Genomic DNA, 8,723 nt, shown 5'->3' on the forward strand with positions numbered 1-8,723 from the left:
GTGTTTATTGAAACACCAGAAGTAATTCCTACCATCGGCTGGTCCTTACTGCACTCCAGGATCATGGAGCTCTTCATCTCTTTAACTCCCACCATCCACCCCTAAGGCAGAGACGATTAACTCACTTCTCAACTCAGAGAACTGAGACGCTGAGAAGTTAAGGAACGTACCCAAAGTCGAAGCTTGGGTTTGAATCCTCAAACTCCCTGCTCCTCCCTACCCCTCCACTGTATGCAGTGGTACTGATCCAATCACTATTTCCAATCTACCCTTGAGAAAACCAAGGCCAAAGGGCAGGAAGGGCACTTGGCTAACGTCACATGGTAAGAGTCAGGCCTAGGATGGGCATCCTGCACGCTGAGGTCTCCTCTCGTGCTCCTTCCCTGCCTCTCACTGCTGCCCCCAACAAGCCGCAGGAGAAGCGCAGCCTGGGTCCTGTTTTCTTGTCCCAAGGAGCAGCTTCTCGGGTTGACATTTTCACCTTCCCATCCTGGGCGTCAGCATTCTAGGTCTACACCACGGACACCCCTTCTCCAAAGCACTGAAGCTGAGTCTTACTTAATGTGCTGGCTAATGTGCTGGCTTTAATGATCACCTTCAAGGAGAGGCACAATCCTGGGGTGAATGCAAATGACTACTTCTGCTAGTGGAAGGTCTTGGTGCCCTCCTAGGAGGCAAAAACGGAGGACCCACAGCAGCCCTTCAGTAAGATGTCATTAACCTCTGCCGAAGAGCCACCCAGTCTGGCCCAGCAGGCACTGAGGACCAGGAGAAGCATCATCAAGAATAAAAGGCTAAATCTAGGGCTCTGGAGTTGAACAGCCACCCCTGGAATGAACTGGAGCCCGAGGGATCATAGGCCAGGTCCAGTTCAGATCCAGTCAGACTCAGGGGACCTTAGAGGACACAGCTAAGGGTTCAGGCATCTTTCAGGGTGCCCTTCTGTTCCTGACCAGCCACTGTTCACTGACAGAGGTGGTCTCCTTGAAGCCCCTTTGCCTTGGCCATGGCCTTCCGTTTCCATAGACGGAATCTCAGCTTCCCCTGGGATTCCACTTTAGTCCCAGTGCCATGCCATGTCTGGGGTGAGAGCAGTCCTCTCGCTCTGGCCCTATGTGATACATCCCAAGGGCTGGCCACTTCCCAGCCAGCCTTTGGAATAACTCAAAGAAGCCAACAAAGTCCCTCCTGTAGGAAGCAGGGCCACTCCACCCTCTTCTTCCTACCAAGCCTGCCTCCCACAGCCCCTGCTGATTGGCTCTGCTCCTGAGCACAAGGCAATCATACCTGATGGGATGGCTCCTCCTCCCCTGGTCCGTGGCATATGCCACTAAGAAGTGCCCCCAATCTCATCCATCCAGTGCCAGGAGCTGGTACCATTCAATACAGGACCTCCCTCTCATACCACGGAGTGATAGAAGATCTTCTGAACATTCTCAACCCCACATCCCTGAGAAAGAAGCGTTCATACAGTGAGGAGAACATTCCATTTCACCTAAACACCCCACATAGCCGAATCTGGATGGACAATGAAGGCTGGCTGGGGAGGAAAACCTATCAGATTGAGGACCAGGTCAAGGGCGGATATAGAAAACTACCTAAGTGGGATGGGAGACATAGTTGAGGGGAACCGAGAGACTCATCATCAGTCCTTGGGAATCCTGGGAGATTCAACGATGTCAAGGCAGTATTGGACATCTAGGTCTTCCAATGCGGGAACGTTGGATGGCTAACCAAAAGGTCAGCCGTTCAAAACCTCCAACTGCTCCCAGGGAGAAAGATGAGGCTTCCTGCTATTCCCATAAAGAGTTACCATCTCAGAAATCCACAGAAGAAGTCCTGTCCTGCCCTATGGGGTCACTATGAGTCACAATGGACTCTATAGTGGCGAGTAATTCAAAGAAGAAGGGAGGGAGGGGATGTGGAATACACTCGGCTTGTGCGTGAGGGGCTCCTGGATCACAAATCCAGGCAGGATCTGGGCCTTGGAAGAGCAGACCCCTTTCCAAGAGGTGATCTGGCAGGGAGGGAGGGAGAGAGGGACTACGGCGGTGTAGCGCTGACTTACCCCTCTACCTTCTCCTCTGCTCTCCAAAATGAACTTTCATTGCAGGGAGATAAAAAGGAAGTGGGGCTCCTAAAACCCTTGTTGTGGCTGCCACCCCAGGGCTCCCAGCCGAGCAGTGCAGGCAAGGACTTCATCTTCTCTTGATCCGAGACCAAGGCCCCTCCATGAATGATTGGCCACTTAACACTGGTTAATGTCTCTAACTTCCATAGACTTTTTAAGTGTTTTCTTGGAATTGATCTTCCTATGAGAAGCATGCTTCGGAGGCATGAAATAACCATCAGAGAGCCTTCAATGAATTACACTTTATCAAGCGGAGAAAAACAATGCACTTGACACCAGCACTGCCAGGGAAATGAAAGGCTGCCATGCATCCAGACCCGGGCCGAGAGGGGGACCCCACCGCAGCTGAGCTCATTTCCTTCCACGGAGCCTGCGTGCACTAGGGGATGCTAGTCCTGGACCATTTGCTCTGCTGCATGATGAGACATCTCCAGGAACCGGCCGCTGGCCCGGCTCTCAGGGAGAGGAGGTGTTTGAGTCACTCCCCGTCCCCACCTGTAGGAGGTGATGTCCAAGAGACAATTAAGAGAGTCAATGGCACAGTGGCATCAGCATCCGGCCCCTGGGATCGTATATGCTAGCACTTGACCCCTATTGCATCCCGTACACTTTCTAATAACACAGTGGTTTAGATAGTATCATTACCTTCTTTGTAGATGAGAAAACGTGGCTCAGAGCAGAGAAGGGCTTTGTTCCAAATCACACACAATGTTACTCAAGACTACATCTGTCTGATGCCAAAGCTTGAGCATGTCACTTCCCTGTGGTGCAGCCCTCTAACTCCTGCTTGCATGGCCCCAAGGACAGGGGCCTCCCTTCCTTTGAGGGCAGCCCTTTCTGTCTCTGGACATCTTTGATGGTGGGAAAGTCCTTCTTTGAAGCCACATCGAAGGTGAAGAAAACAAAAACCAGACTCACTGCGTCGAGTCAATGCCGGCTTTCCAAGGCAGTAACTGTTCACAGGGGTAGAAAGCCCAGTCTTTCGCCCAGGGTGGTTTTGAACTGCTGACCATGCAGATGCCATCTAATGTATATCCATCACGCCACCCAGGCTCCTTAACTGTGCAAGATAATACTCTCATTTCACCAAGACTTTCTCTCCTGCATGTTCTACACTCCCGCTCTTCAATACTCATCGTCCAATAGCCCCTCGCTAAGAGCCCCAAGCTCAAGTTCCCTGCTCCTTTTTAGACAGACTGACAAGCTGGATACAGTTCTCCAGGGAAGGCTATTCAGGGCAGCACTCAGCCAAGGGCCCTGTCTTGTCTTAAGGATCCAACAGGACCCCATCAATGTTTTTTTAATTTGCTTTTACCTTTTCTGCTGAGTCTTCCCACACACAGGGTTGGTCACAGACAGCTGGGGGAACACTCTTTGATTCCCCTCCCTGTTCAGCAGATCCTGTCAGAAATCGCCCCTCCGAGCGGAAGCTGGAAATTTGTGAATAAGAAGAAGCCTTTGGCTGGTTTGTTGAAGTATAAAATAAACCAGATATGCTTAGAATGTGCAATGTGCAGCACGTTAAGTTTTGCCTAAGTATGCGTCCATGGAAAGCATCACCATCAACAAGATCATGACTGCATCCCTCATCTCAGAGCGTCCTTATCCGCCTTGGTCAGCTCCCTCTCCTGCCCCTCTCTACCTTCCCTGACCCCGACGGCCAGGAGGCTGCTTTTATACGGAGGAATCACAGGTGTGCTGACATCTCTAGAATTGTATGTAATTGAAATCATACACAATGTAGTCTTTCCCTGGTTCCAGCATAATTATTTTGCGATTCATCCATGTTGTGTGTTTTAACAGCTGCTGTACTGCTGAGTAATAACATAATTGCACAACTAGGTCATCATAGTTTGTTAATCCATTCACCTGGTGATGGACATTGGGTTGGATCCAGTTTGGGTTAAAGTTTATATGAACATTCACATTCCTTTTCTGTAAATACCTAGGCGTGGAATTTTATCGTAGGTGTTTGTTTAACTTTTTTTTAAGGCCATTTTTCCTCTTCCAAAATGGTTGTGCTGTTAAGCGTTGCCGCCGGCACTGTATGCAAGTGGCATTTCCTCCTCAGCTTTCCCCAAACTTGGTATGCTTTGTGTCATTCTTAGCAATTCTCATGTGTAGAGAAATCTCGTTGTGGTTTTAATCTGTGGTTTCCTAATGACTAACGATGGTCAGCATTGCTCCACACACTTAGCTACTTCTCATTCATACATCTTCTTTGACGAAGTGCTTAAATCATTTGCCTGCTTACTATTGCATTATTTGGAGAGCTCTGTATAGATCCTAGACAGAAGTCTTTTATCAAATATATTCTTTGTGAATATTTTCTCCCAGCAGATGGCTTGCATCTATTTGACCTCTTGTAATAGTGTCTTTCAAGGAGCAGAAATTGATACTTGTGATTGCCTAAATTATCAACGTTTGGTGTCATCGCTAAGAAAGATCACAAAATACCTAACAACATCATACCAATGTCATACTGTCTTGGTAACTAGAGCGCTATAAAAGTCTTGAGATCAGATAGTGTTAGCCCTCTAATTTTATTTTTCTTGTTCTATGTTCTTTTGGCAGTTTTAGGTCTTTTGTATTTTCCTGTGAATTTTAGAATCATATCGTCAATTTCTACTAATATTTTAAAAACCTGCTACCAATTTTTTAAAAGCCTTTGATTAGAATTGAGTTGACTCTAGAGAGTAATTATGGGAGAACTGACATCTTATCAATACCCAGCCCTCTGATCCATGAACAATGGAGATTTATCCTTTTATCTAAGTCTTCTATCATTTCTGCCAGCAATGTTCATTGTCAGATTGTACAGATCTGGCATGTCTTTTGTTGGCTTTATTCCTGAGCATTTCATATGTTTTGATGTCTCACAATGGTGTTTTCTATTTCAGCCTTCAATATTCATTAGTAATATATAGAGATAGATTTTTCTGCATTGATCCTTGTACCCTATCATTCTTATTAGTTTTATTCATCTATAAATTCATTGGATTTTCATCTTAATTAATTGAGAATGATGATGGCAACAAATGTACAAATATGCTTCACACAATGGATGTCTGCGTGGATTGTGATAAGAGTTGTACAAGCCCCCAATAAAATGCTTTTTTAATTGTTCATGTCTTCAAATAAAAACTTATGACTTTACCATCTACCAAAAAAGATCCAAACTCATTGTGTCAGGTTAATGCCCGCTCACAGCAAACCTATCAGACAGAGTAGAACTCCCCTGTGGGTTTCTCTAATTCTATGTTTGTTTTGTTTGTTTGAAATGAACTTGTTTGTCACAAAAACTCTGAGTCCATTTGAGTTTTACTGTTTCTTCTTTTATGTTGTTTATTTATTCTTAGCCACTAGGACCACTAGTACTTCAGTTTGAGGCACAAGGAAGCTGGAGGGGTTTTTAAAACAGTTTTATTGGCATCTACTCATAATTTACATACCATACAATTCAACAGGTCCGCTCCATCAAGAGGAGTTGGCTAATCATCGCCACAGTCAGTTCTAGAACACTTTCTTCATTCTGGAACTCATCGTTTTCAGCTTCCCATTGCCTTCCAACTTCCCCGGCCATGACCGCAAAGGCCCATTGGTCCAGTTAGTGTATCTAGAGTTGCCGATCCTGGATTTCATGAACAGTAAAGCACTTAAAAAAAACTAACAACAACAACAACACAGTAAAATGGAGGGAAACCCTCAATCAAACAGAAAATATTACAAACTAGAAGACTTTAAGATGGATCAAAAGGGAGATCAAACTATAAGGTGTTGAATGTTGACCTAACTGTATCTGCGATGATCCACTTTCCAATGCGCTCTGCATGGTCAGAGGAGACTCAACCAGAGACTTAATCCATGTGTAGTTCACCTCCGGTTATGTTGTTGTTGTTTTAACTGAGATAACTTTAAAATAGGTCAAAAAGAGATCAAATGGTAAGATAGCACATTTTAGCCTAACTACATCTGCCACATTCGACTTTACAATGCTTTCAATCTGATAACCAGGCTATCTGCCTCTCTGACCTATGATCAGAGGAGATTCTCCAGAGGCTTAACCAACGTGTGCAAGTGGATTTTAGGTTTCTACTGCCATCCATAGCCTTCTTCAAACCAGGCGTTCACAATTTAAGCTCTGATGCCATTTCTGTCTTCGGATTTGGATTTTATTATTTTACAATCCTTGGATTACATAGGCTGGTGCTCTTCTTCCATGTGGACTTAGTTGATAATTCACTTAGATGGCGGCTTGTTTAAAGACAAATCTTTTAAAACCCTGAGGCACTTCCTTCTGATAGCTGGGCACCATCTATTTTCTTCATAACACTTTGCTTATAGCACCCATATCTTCAGTGATCTCTCCATGAAGGTGAGCATCAAGCAGGGCCATGTCATAAGAACTAATTGCACTTAGATCAGGGCTAGAACTAAGGGCAAGCCCCAAAATCATTCATATATCTATGGTTTACACATGTCGTTGGTTTACCTTAGAGACAACATGGAGACTGTGATTCGTCAGGAGAGTAGAAAGTCCTATCTTTCTCCCACAGAGTGGCTGGTGGTTTTGAACTGATGACCTTATGGTTAACAGCCAAATGCATAACCACTATGCCACCAGGGCTCCTTACTCTACAACACCAATACATTTTAACTATTCTTCTTGCCTGGCTGGAACCTCTAGTACAATGTTGAATAGATGAGAGCCAATTGCTTTGTCTTTTTTCTGATCCTAGGGAGATATTTCATCTCTATCACAATTAAGTTTGAAGTTAGCTGTAAAATTTGCAAGCCATTCCTTATCAGTTCACAGAAGTTCCCTTTTATTCTTAGGTTGCTGAGCGTTTTAAGAAGAAATAGATGTTGGGTGAATAAGAGGATGTTAAAGTATAGTGAATTCCTAACTCCTTCTATGAATCCAGTGTTACTCTCAGACCCAAACCTGACAAAAACACCGCAGAAAACTATAGACTACCTCATGGCATTTATGAATAGATGCAAAAATATTCATCAAATATTCATCAAAATACTAGTGAAAATACAGCATATTTAAAAGATTATACACCATGACCAAGTGGGATTTAACTACAAATTCAAGAGTAGTTAAGTATATGAACACTAATCATACAACACACCATATTAATAGAATTATAAAAGAAAAAAAACACTTTATCCTCTAATTTGATACAGAAAAGGCATTAGGTTAAATGAAACACCTCTTCAGGGGGGAAAAACACTTAAAAAGCAATGCTGCAGTATTATGTGGTGAAGATCAGCATAAGTTAATCCTCAAGATGTGGAAATTGATCTAATCCTCATATTCCTACTTCTCCATCCTTATCACAAGCCACTCCTATGACTCAGACTCTCTCTCTCTCTCTCCCTACCCCTCCTCTCCTCACTCCCTAGCCACTTCCAGCTACATTCAAGTTCACAAATTTAAAAGGACACTCTTCTCCAGACTTCCAAATAGGCAGATGCCAGATATAACTTGGGGGAGTCCATATGACACCCTAACTTTCTGATGCTGGCCACAAATTTAGAGCTTGTTTCATGACACCACACAGGAGACCAGCCACAAGCTGCGATGTGCACACAACACCCTTACTTTCTGGCCGGCTGGTTCTGACTTCCTCTCTGGGCTCAGTCGTTCACTGTGACTCATAGAGTTCGCAGGGTAGATAGACTTGGGACTGTGGACTCATTATAGCCCAAAGTGATACAAATGAAGAAATGCAGAGGGTGAGGTTCAGAAAGGTTCCCAGTTTCAGTCATTATGAGTCGATGGCAGAGAGTTTTGTTTGGTTTGGTTCAATCCCAAAGGACACATATCCTCCTAAGAGCATATGTTCTTGTCAACCAGGAAACCCTGGGAGGTCCTGTGAGTCAGGCCTTTTGCGGCAAGCCCTGCATGATAGGGTGAATATTGCCTCCTGAGGCTAACAGACACGCAGAGGTAGTGTGGAGGATTATAAGTGAGCCTGCTAACCACACAGTCAGCAGTGTGAATCCACCCATCACTTCGCAGGGGAGAGATGAAGTTTTCAACTCCTGTAAGTCTCGGGACAATTCTACTCTGTCCTATAGGGTTGCTAAGAGTCGTAACTACCTGATGGCAGTAGATTTGGGGGGGATTGGAGGCTAATTGATACCAGTCTACTGGCTCAGTCTTTTCTGGTCTGTCCGTTCCCTGCTCACTAGCACAAATTCTCAGATGTAGCCTCAAGTCTCAAACCAAAAAACCTCAGTTGTTTCAAGTGTTACTACTCTGGAGACAATAGTCACCTTATTTAGGTAAAACTAGGCCCTTTACCCCACAAGTAATTAACACAGTTTGGTACTGGCATAAGAGTAGATACATATACCACTGAAATACACCTGAAAGTCCAGACATGCACTCATAGATCTCTAGCCAATTGAGTTTTGAAAAGGATGTCAAGATTGTTCAATGAAAAAAGAACAACCACTTCAGCAAATGGTGCCAGCACAACTGGATTGCCACATGAAAATGATTGCATAGATCTAGATAGCGATCTAGAGGTAGAGATAGAGATGGATACTCTAAAATGGATCAATAACATACGTACAG

This window comes from Echinops telfairi, unplaced genomic scaffold, assembly GCF_000313985.2.
Source record: "Echinops telfairi isolate 266 unplaced genomic scaffold, ASM31398v2 ScPeMD7_7457;HRSCAF=8495, whole genome shotgun sequence".
NCBI lineage: Eukaryota > Metazoa > Chordata > Mammalia > Afrosoricida > Tenrecidae > Echinops > Echinops telfairi.